The sequence below is a fragment of the Alexandromys fortis genome, unplaced genomic scaffold (assembly GCF_014885135.2).
Source record: "Alexandromys fortis isolate MF-2015 unplaced genomic scaffold, M_Fortis_MF-2015_v1.1 scaffold_291, whole genome shotgun sequence".
Classification (NCBI taxonomy): Eukaryota; Metazoa; Chordata; class Mammalia; order Rodentia; family Cricetidae; genus Alexandromys; species Alexandromys fortis.
In genome coordinates, this window is record NW_026068163.1 from 996,762 (window position 1) to 1,007,795 (window position 11,034).

General features: G+C 52.4%; 1 long non-coding RNA gene across 1 annotated transcript in view; it reads left to right on the forward strand.

Moving 5' to 3' along the window:
- The window catches only part of LOC126491920 (uncharacterized), a 19,361-nt gene extending 8,528 nt beyond the window's left edge, over positions 1-10,833 (forward strand). The window contains exon 4 of the long non-coding RNA XR_007589494.1: positions 5,361-10,833. This is a non-coding gene — a long non-coding RNA (uncharacterized lncRNA). The remainder of the gene's footprint in view (positions 1-5,360) is intronic.
- The last annotated feature ends 201 nt before the right edge of the window (positions 10,834-11,034 follow it).

Sequence of the window (11,034 nt, forward strand, 5' to 3'; positions counted from 1 at the left end):
CTCTCTCTCTCTCTCTCTCTCTCTCTCTCTCTCACACACACACACACACACACACACACACACTTTCTAACAACCCCCCCCCCCTTGGAGACATAGTTTTCTATGTAGCCCCAGCTGTCCGGAAATTCACACTGTAGCTAGACCAGGCTAGCAAACTCAGACTCACAGAGATCCGCCTGCCTCTGCCTCCCAAGTACTGGGATTAAAGGTGTGTGCTGCCACTACCTGGCCGCAACAGCACAGTTTTATGGTTTGTATAATCGTCCCTATAACTTTGTAAGAAAGATGTTTTACATGTGATGCTTTAGAGGAAAGTCGAGGACCACACAGGAAAGGCAGCCCCGTCCCTTGGCAGGTATGCGAGCTGAAAGGACCCAAGGAACACAGAGGGCAGCCATTCATCTGGAATCCTAGCCCAATTTGGAAGGAAGGGAGCTGGAATCTGCCGGAAGGGTGGTTTACGGGCCAGCATCAGCTCAATCTCAGCAGCTAGCTGGCTTCCACTTAGGAGCCCCCTGAGTCACTGTTCTATTGCTTCTGACCTTTATGTGTTTGGGGATTGGTGGTGGTGGTGGTGGTGGTGGTGGTGGTGGTGGTGGTGGTGGTGGTGGCGTGTGTGCATACATGTACCTCCAGGCTTGCACAGGCCAGCCTTTGGGAGTTGGCTCTTTCTGCTATAGGTCCCAGGAATCAAATTCAGGTGGTCAGACTCACACACCAAACACATTTACCCACTGAGCCATCTCACCAGCCCACTTCTGCTATTTTTTAAAACTTTGTATTACAGTTTTTCTATTAATAAACTAAAGTAAAAATAATAATGTGGGGAAAGTCTAGTTTGCGATGGTGAAGAACCATGGGTGACATCTGAATACCCTTGGGACACTTGCTGACTAGATGACATGCGCGTGTGTGTTCGTACACTGTCCTCGCTGACGACTTTAAAAGTGGAATCTCAGGCCTCTAGCTCGGCCCACCGCGGGCATGGGCGGCTGGCCCTAGAAACGCTGGCCTGTTTATTAGCAGGCCAGCTTGCTCTTCTAGGCGATACTGCATGCAGACACAAGGGGGCGATATGTGTCCATGAATGTCCTTTACAGAGCCTGCTGCAGACAGCAGCCCAGGAACCTGATCTTCGTGCCCTTCGGGACAGAAAACAGAGATTGTTTTAACCAGGTCACCCCGAGCCACTCCTGGCTCACTCTGCTCTCTGTACCTATAAGAAACCTTGGGAGTTGGGAATCGGATCTCACGCAGTGGCAGAGGCAGGTGGATTTCTGTGGGTTTGAGGCAATCCTGACCAGCATAGAGAGTTCTGGGACAGCCAGACAGGGTACTTGGTGAGATCCTGTTGGGGAGGGGAGGATATTCTTGTTGACTGGCTAGCTCCACTGATAAACTGCTTGTCTTACAAGCACAAAACCCTGCATTGACTCCCCAGAAACCACACAAAAGGCCAGCCTGGAGCCTCGCGCTTGTAATGCCAACAACAGAGAAGTGGAGCAGGAGAATCCCTGGGGCTCACAGCCTAGCCTAGTGGGTGACCACTTAGGGACCCTGCCTTAAAAGAGACAAGCTCAGAGCTGGAGAGATGGCTCAGTGGTTAAGCACACTTGGCTGCTCTTCCAGAGGAACTGGGTTCAAGTCTCAGTACCCACGCGGCAGCTCACAATGGTCTGTAACTCTCTAGTCCCAGGGATCTGACACCCTCACTCAGACACACATGCAAGCAAAACACCAACACACATAAAATAAGTAAATAATCTAGAAAGAGGAGAGAAAAGTGCTTCATGTCCAAGAACAATCCCCAAGGTTGTATGCGTGCACAGAGAGAGAGAGAGAGAGAGAGAGAGAGAGAGAGAGAGAGAGAGAGACACCTTGGCTTGTGAGGAAGAAGAGAATTCACTCGTTAACTGATGTTGCCTGCATTTGACAGATCTTCCTTCATTTTGCAGCCTTGGGCTTTAACAATAGGTTACAGAGCCACTCAGACTGCTCCCCTCAACCTCATGCCCTCTACCGCCTCCCCACTCGCTCCAAGGATTGAGTCGGAACACCTTACCAAGGTCACTGGGTCACGCAGACAGACCCCTCCCCCTGTTTGCTTTCTTTGCCTTTTGGGTTTGGTTGTTGGTGGTGGTGTTGGTGGTGGTTTGTGTTTGTTTAAGACAGGGTCTCACTCCAAAGCTCTGGCCTGGAGTTTGCTAGCCTTCTGCCTCTGCCTCTGCCTCTGCCTCTGCCTCTGCCGTTCCGGGGTTCCAGGCTTGCACGGCCATACCCAACTTCCTCTATTTCCTGATCACCTTAGGCTTCCACACTTGTCCTGCAATGTCAGGTCTGGCCAGGCACTTCCTGGAAGGTTCTCTCCCTACATTTCACCAGAGATCACCTTCCCAGAAGTCTCTGCAGACTCTGAGGTGTCAGATGATGTAATCCCCCCCCCCAAGCTCCCCTGGGGCCCAGCAATCCGCTTTCAAAACACTTAGCAAGCTGGACTGCCTGCCCCTCTTCTAGGACGGGAGTCCATGGAAAGCCTGGGGTCGGACCTGTTTGTTTCCCCAGCAACACATCGCCTGGGTCCCCTGTGGGGGTCGGGGGAGGTGCGCTAAGTGGGTGCGTGTCTGTTTCACCCTTGACCTTCCGGTTCACAGGACTCCCTGGTGCCCCTGGAGTCTCTAAAAATACATCCCCAGTAGCAGGTGATGTCACCAGTTGTGCCCCTTGTCCCCTTTGGTGTTAGAGAGGCAATGTGGTTTGGTCTAAGACAGGTATGGCTTCAAGAGCCTCCAGTGTGGGCTCTGCCACTTACGATTACAGGCATACTTACTTTCTTTCTTTGGTTTGGGTTCTGTATCTGTTTTTGTTTTTGTCTGGTTGTTGTGTTTTTGAAACAGCGTCTCATATAACCCATGCTAGCCTCAAACTCATGGCATAGCTGATGCCGGCCTTGAACCCCCAACCTCCTCCCCTACAGTCCTGAGTGCTAGGATTACAGACCTGAGCTTGACTGTAGCTCAGACTGGCCTGGATCTTGCTAACTCAGTCTCGCCCAGTGCTGGGATTACAGCCCGAATTGCCACACCCAGCTTTATCTCTGACAGGCGCAGAGTCCCTGGCTGGGCTTGCAGGGATGCCATGAGGAAGGAGCTCAGCCTAACACACACAGGGCAGCCATGGGGCCACAGTTCTCCCTCCCTGCTCAGGCAGTTCTCTCTTCTACATCTCTTTCTGCAACCTCTGGACACAGGTACCCCTAGAAGCCCAAGGCCACCCCGCCGCTTGTAGCTGACACTGCCTTCTTCCTTGTCTAGTATCCCAGCACCAGTACTAGATAGGACAGGTGCCCTGAAGATTTTGTCACAAGTGAGCCAGCCATCGCGACAGCTTATGGGACACACGGGCAGTCAGGCCTTCCTGCCTATTGCTGGTGGGCAGAGTACCTGGAGTTTGGGGTGTTAGGAGCCCTCACAAGGCCTAGACAAGGGACTAAGGAAAGAGCCTGAATCTTGCTGAGGGATAAAGAGGAGAGAGGGGCTATAAAGAAAGCATGTAGCCCAGAAGGAGAAGGGAGCTTCCGGAACCACGGAACCTGGATTCTCCTCTTCTATACAGGGGTGGGGGACCCTTCATGGCCCCGCAGAGCTCGCCTGTGCAGAACCGTGAGTCATCTGGAGATCTCTGCCCCAAAGGCATCATTACTCTTTTAAACCCAGGCTTTCTGGTTCTGCCCTCGCCCCCTCCCTGCCTGCCTGCCAGCCTTCCGGGCCTCTCTCTGTGTAGGCACAGATGACCTTGAACTCCAGATCTTCCAGTCTCTGCCGTCACAGGAGCGCATCCTTAGGCAAGTTTAAGTGGTGCTGCCGAGGGTACCCAGGACCCTGTGCCTGCCAGGCAAGTGCTCCACTAACTCAGGTTCCTTCCTAATTTTGAAGCAGAGTCCCTGTGTAGCTCTGGCTTGGCCCAAACGCTCTTGAAATTAATTCATTTATTTACTTATATTACTTTTTTTTTTAAATTACAGTCACTTATTCAGAGGGGGGGCACATCTGCTGTGTGAGTGTGAAGGGCAGAAGACATCTTATTGTCTCGCCTTCCTCCTAGTAGGACCCAGCTTTGGCCGCGAACACCTTTACACACTGAGCCACCTCACCAGCCCCTCTCAAACCCTTGATCCTTTTGCCTCGGTCTCCCAAGTGCTGGGATTGCTGGCCTCCACCTCCACCCTGGCTCTCTGTCACATCCGCCGCTAAAAGCACAAGACTTGTCGAGACCACCTTCTAAATCCGTCTCCTCCTGTGTGAGCACTTTAGGTTGTAAGTGCTCCAAGCTCCATCACTGTCCTCTTTGGGCCCCATCTTTGCTATCCTTGTCTTGGGAGATGGGAGCGCCCCCGGAGCTTCGTCACTGATGACAAGCATCCACCCTCTTTCCAGCCGGAACCTTCAGCTGATGAATAAGGCTTGATTTGTCCCCTGAACCGTCACCACCCCCGATTCATTCCATTCAAAGGCTTTCACTCCAAATGGCTCATCTGACGCTTCTGGGAGCGGTGGGGCCCCCTCGGAGCTCCGCTTCCACATGTAGAGGGTGCGCTGTCTCCTGTGACGCTCTCTGGAGTGATGCGCTCTGACGTGGGTTCGAGCCTATTCAGGTGCTGTATCCGCCCTGTGATTTTCCCCTCTCTATGGCTGCTCGCCTCCATCCAAGGAGCGTCCTCCCTCTCTGCATTCATTGGGAGTCTCTACAGTATGAATTACGGAGTGAATGGAAAATTTCCCTTATTCACGGCTTTCAAAGGCCGGCTCAGCCACGCAAATGTGTTGGTTAGCTACTGCGTCCCATCCAAACGTCTGGGCAGAGCGAGGCCCAGAGGGGCTAGGCTTTGTCTTCGCATGTTTTCTGTGCCTGTTGTGAATACCGTGACCAAAGGCGACCTAGGGAGAAGAGTCCACTGATTTGTCCCAAGGTCCAGTTCATCATAAAAGGAAGCCAGGGCCAGAGTGCAAAGCAGGAACGTGGAGGCAGGAACTGAGGCAGAGACCGCGGAGGACTGTGGCTTGCTCGCTCTGATTTATTCAGCTACCTTTCTCATACAGCCCAGGACCACCTATATAACGCAGGCTAGCCTCAAACTTGCCATTCCCCTGTCTCAGCCTACTGAACAATGGAATTACAAGTAAGAGGCAGATGCCTGGCTCTCTGCCCATCTTTCAAGCCTGCCCAAAGCCCCCCTCTTCTCAGAAGCCCTCCGGAGATTCTGTGGGCTCTACACACTGACACATCTCTGTGAGAATTTGATGTCTGCAAATGTTATCTTCATCTGCGATCTATTTATACCGTATTTTTTCCTTCTCTGACAGATCTAACATTTGAAGGTGAGCCACATCTTGTCCTTTGCGTTCTCCATGGAGCCTTCAAGGACGGTGCTGGGGCTTGGTAGCTGTGTCGCTATGGACACTGTGGCATAAGGAGAGGGCTCTGGCCATTGGCCTTGGAAGATGAAGCTCGCCTTTTCCAGATGGTTTCCTTTCTTTCCCTTCAAAGTTGCACGGGGAGGAAGGGAATTTCTTATTGCTCCCTCTTCCACCCCACCACCCCACTCACCAGGCCCTGAAGATCCCCCCATGAAGTGACAGGAGCCCCATTGCCTCCCCTCTCCCAAGGAGACCTCACTGCTTAGTTGGCCTTGTGCTCAGACAAAGGAATGACCTTGGGAAAGGACACTTGGTGTGTAAACAAGAACGGGCACTGGTGTGTCTGTTTACCACGGCCAGCTTGTGGGAGAAGCTGGCTCGGCTTCTTCTATGACACCTAAGCAGACTGTTTATGGCAGTAACACACACAGAATTTTAGTGAAGGAGGGCACTGAGCTGCCCGGCCTCCATCCCCGTGTGAAGGTCACTCCCTTCCTTTCAGTATACAGTTGAGATCGGGGTCTATCCTTGTTGGTTGTAGAAAATCTCTTGTGTCATGGATGGAAAGGGGGGGTGGCAAATGTCTCTAAACCCAAGTTCGCATATCGCCACTGCTCCCTTCTAACCTTTTAAAGCGAGTACCTTAGGGGTGGGGGTGTAGTTCAATTGGTAGGGTGCACGCTTAGTGGGCCCAAAGCCCTGGGCTCCTTTTCTCGTGTTCCCAGCACTTAGGGACGTGTGGACAGGCCACACACAGACCCGTTGGTCTCCAGTATTCCATGCTCCTGTCCTGGAAGCGCACTGCTAGAATGTAATTTGTACTAAGTCTCTAGAACATTCTCTCTAGTAGCATCTATAATGACTGTCCCAAGGCCACTTCAATAAGAAATGGCACCGGTGGGTAGAGGAGGAGACAGAAGTAGAGGAAATTTAAGCTCGGCTCTTGAAGGAACGAAGGCCTGAAGTGAGAGTGTACCCTAACCCAGGCACCCCAGAGAGCTCTGAAGCCTGCCCTAGGAACCTGCTTCTAGGAACCTGCTCAAGACAGATGCCCCCTGGCTGATCTTGGCAGCACACACACACCAGGTGTCTCAGCAACAAGGCATTCTCAAGAGTTCCAAGTCATCCTTGGCCTCGGTGCTTGAAGCCTGCCTGGGTGACATACTTGAAATCCTTTTTTTTTTGGGGGGGGGGGGGTTGAGGCAGGGTTTCTCTGTAGCTTTGGTGCCTGTCCCGGAACTAACTCTTGTAGGGTGGCCTCGAACTCCCAGAGATCCGCCTGCCTCTGCCTCCCAAGTGCTGGGATTAAAGGCGTGCACCACCACCGCCCGGCCTTGAAATCCTTTCTGAAGAATAATTTAGTGTCCTGCTGGATTCCCCTTCACCCTATTTCCCATTCTGAGATCACCAGCAGGGCTCCCGGCCAATCTTGAGGTCCCTGACTCCCCCGACACACTATTGTTTTGTGGTTTTATTTGTTTGTTTTTTGAGACAGGGTTTTCTCTGTAGCTTTGAAGCCTGTCCTGGAACTCGCTCTGTAGACCAGGCTGGCCTCGAACTCCCAGAGATCCACCTGCCTCTACTTCTGAAGTCTGTGAGAGATGCTCTCTTTCTTCTCTTTGTTTCCAAGCACTGTAGATAGAGTGAGAGACGCTCTGAACAGTACCTAACCTATCAGTGCTCAGTGACCTGGGAGTCCGTGCGGTGGCTCGTTTACTCTTCTCAATCAACAATTCCTAGGACTAAGTCTTTGGGCCATGTGACAGCTGAGGGAAGCAGGCGTGGGGCTGTCTCATCTCTCAAAGCCTCACAGCTCCTGGGTAAAGGAGCCCGGTGACTGCCCGGACAGTCCCCGTGTTGGTTGCAGGAGTTTCTGTTTCGTTCACTGGAATAAGTAGCCCGCTTCCAGGACTCTGGCCTGTTTCTACAATCTCATCTTCAGCCTACCCAAACCTGCCCAATCCTTTGCAGAAAACCATCTGCTTCCCATTGAGAGACACAAGCTCCCAACCAGCAGCAGACACTAACTGATCTGGGTGGAAACTGAAGGATTCTTGAGTTGGGGCAGATTCAGAAGCCTCTGGTTAAGCCCTCGACTCTACAAATCAGGCATTGTTAGGGTTGATCTTTGCTCCACTGGGATCTCCCTGGATTGGCTGGAGATCATGGACACGTCCAGGTAGGGCTCTGTGTCTGGAGCCTCTGCTATGTCTTCCCTTTGGGTTCATCTTCTCCCTGTGCTCTCTCACCTGGGGCTGGGATGCCGGAAAGGGCTTTGGCGGGCAGGTGCCTGGTGCCTCTACCTTTTTTATGTGTCCACTCTCTTCCTCTTGTGCTGTCTGGGCTGTCGGAGCCCACGCTAGGACTATCCCTCTCCACTGCGCTCCACTTTACCTGGCCTCTCTCTAGCCAGTACCACCTAAGGCAGTCATATACGAAAAGATTCTGCCTCTGTGCATGAGTTCTCGTCTTTGGACCAGAATCTAATGCAGGCTGGTCAGCAACTTTTAAAGTCATTTGACTGAAAAATGGAAGGAAATGCAGTCAGGCCAGTTAGGTTTTTTTTTTGGAATCTGAACCTGAAGTCTGATTCATGGACAGTATGTAACAAGATGTTATGATGGTCAGTAGTAGGACTTTGATGGGCTAATGTTCTGGCCACAATCACAATGGAGAAAGTTAGTGAGGAAATAGGAAACAAATCTGTGATATGGGGAAGATCCACTTCCTGTGGAACAAAGGAAAAGGAGAGAACGCTCAAAGCCGGCCATGACTAGTGAGCCGCCCGCCTCACTGCCCTGTGCCCCACCAGGCTCATCCTCGCCTGTCTGTGTCACTGGAGCAAGCTCGTGTTGTTTGCTTTTGCTGTTGATTGACTTAGAAGTGGCCGTGCGATTCAGTTCTCCTGATAGACTTACGGGGAGACCAGGATAAGATGAGAGAAGGAAGCTGTGGTCCCTGACGACACTGTTGAGCCACCACACCTGCCTGCCTTAGGAGACTGCCGTCCCCTGAGTCCCGTGCTGCCCCCGTGGCCTGGAACATTCCTCAGCTCTTCACAGAACTTCGCGGCCTCCCTGCCCCTCATTGCTGCTCTGTGGGCCTCTCTGACCGGAGGAAGCAACCCCAGCTGCTTTTCTTCCTAAATGTTGGGAGAAATCCGGCTCAGACGGTAGGAAATCAACAGGAACAAACCAACCTCCGCGATCAGTCATAACCCTTCAGGCTTACTGGACAAGACCAGGAAGGAGAAATAGTTCTGGAAATTTCCATATGCATGAGTCCAAGTCTTCTCAGACAGGGCTGAGGCATAACTTTTTAGAAGGAAAAAAAAAAAAAGACACTGGGGGGGGGGCAGTAGTGGGTGTTAGTGCCCGAGACCCAGAGCCTACAGAGTGAGAAGTCAGAATAGACCGGGTGAGTGACCTCTGAAGGCAGTGTCGGTATCTACAGCTGGCTGTTGTTAGCAGTGCACAGGAGCGCGGGAGCAGTTTGTGGCACCTGTTTGCCAGCAGGTGCAAAGGCCGTGGTCAGGAGCCAGCCCGAGTGTTTTCAGATGGTCCTCTTGGGAGGAACAGGGCCACCCAGTGCCTGCTGCCTTCCTCTATGCTCGGGCATGTGCCACCTTCACCCCTCACCTCTTGTCTCTCGCTCCCTTTTGTTCAAGTGATGAAGGCAGGAGCCAGGAGTGCGAGCCACCAACCTGCATCCCTTTCACGCAGCTAAGCCCTGGGAGATGGGGAGGCTGGGGGTGTGGTTCGGTTGGCAGGGTGCTTGCCTAGCTGGCACAAAGCCCTGACTTTGATCCCCAGCACCGCATAAACTAGGCATGGCTGTACGGGCTTGCAATCCTACCCCTTGGGAGTGGAGACAGGAGAAGCTGGATTCAAGGCCTGGCCGCTCCCCCTCCCCCTTGAAACCGTGCTTTCTAAGTGAAAGGGCCAGGCTTCTGGTGCCTGATTTGAAGCTGACAAACACCCCTTGCCCCGTTACAAGGAGACTCTCTCTGGGGCGTCAGCGAGAAGCTGTGACACAGACCGACAGCAGCCCTCGGGGCGTGCCTTGTGCACCCCAGGGAGTGCGTGGAGCCAAAGGCGGAGGCCAGGAGCTCACAGTTGTCTAGTGTAGACTTCCTTCGCTCCACGAGAATAGACTAAAACCAGCCAAGTGAATCTCAGCTTGTAAAAGGGACAGGGAAGGTGAGTCACACAGAGGGAAAGACACTCCTGTGCGGCAGAAAAGGAGCAAACGCTTGGGCTGGGAGTGAAAAGGCAAAAAAGAAACGTTTAAATGTGTCCCCCTCCCTGATAATTTTTTGTATAGATAGTACCAGAGATTGAACCTTGGACCTCACACATTCTGGAAAGTTTTCTTTCACTGAGCCACGCCCTGGCCCCTCACTGGGGGATTCTAGGCAGGGGCTCTACTGCTAAGCCTCTTTTGACCTTTGATTTTGAGACAAGGTCTTACTGAGTTGCCTGGGCTGGCCTGAATCTCACTCTGTAGCCCAGGCTGGCCTTAGGCTCACTCACGTCCTTTCTCCTGCTTAGCCTGCTGAGTCACTGGGATTATAGATTTGCCTCAAGACTGTAACAGACTCACCAAGCTATTGCTGACACTTGGAACCCAAAGTCTCCCCCACTCCCAAACCCAGGAAGCCTCCCTATAGAGATCACAGCTTTGTATTCTCTTATATCCAATAAAGGGAAGCATCAGCTTTCCCTGCTTCTTCACACAAGGGCTTCATGCCATGAGGTGATGTGGTTAAGCCCCCCACCACCAACCTTTATGGGTGCCATTTCATTCCTGTGCATTCTCTGATGAGAAGCCCAGGGCCATCCCTGCACGCCAATTCCTCTTGCAGCTTCCTCTCTAAGCAAACAGCCACCCTGAACACCCCCCCCCCAGCTTCTCCTAAGGGCATTGTCATAGCCCTTAGTTGTGACTGATTTAGGGTTCAGATGACTTAGCTGATAGTGTCTGACATGAAGTAGCCTGCACAGTCTGTAGGTTAGGATTCTGACAAAGGCTCTTCACCACCCATTATCCTCCAGGGTCTCTGTCTGCTACACAGTCCCTGCTGTCTGATTAGCTCCGAAGTACTAGGGAGAGGGGTTGATTGACACACCTTCGCTAGCATAGGGCTTTCCCCCAGTGTGAATTCTCTGACGTTGAAAGAGTTTCCTGATCTTGAAAGCCTTCAGGCGGTCACTGTGGTGGGTCTCTGTTGAGTGGAAAGGAGCGAGGGTGCATGGGGGATGCTGACTGACGCCTCCCACATCCCCAGGATGCTCTCCAAGGTAGATGGATGTTTGGAAGGTTGGGAGCCTCCAGGAAAACTGTTTTGTGTTTGCGACAGTCTCTGCTGTTCCCGCCAGTGCCGGCACTGTAATACTGAATAAACTCGATCCAGACATGAGACTCAGCCTCACTTATTTCTAAAAAATGTACCCCTTTGTGGGGGGTATTGTGTGGTGTGTGTGGGTCATGGGTCACATGATCTCCCTCCAACACAATCCACATTGTCTCCTGAGTCATGGTTTTTCTCCAGTTCAGAGCTCACTGTGTAGACCAAGCCTTATGGGCAGTGCAGCCCTGGGGATCTATCTGCCACCATATG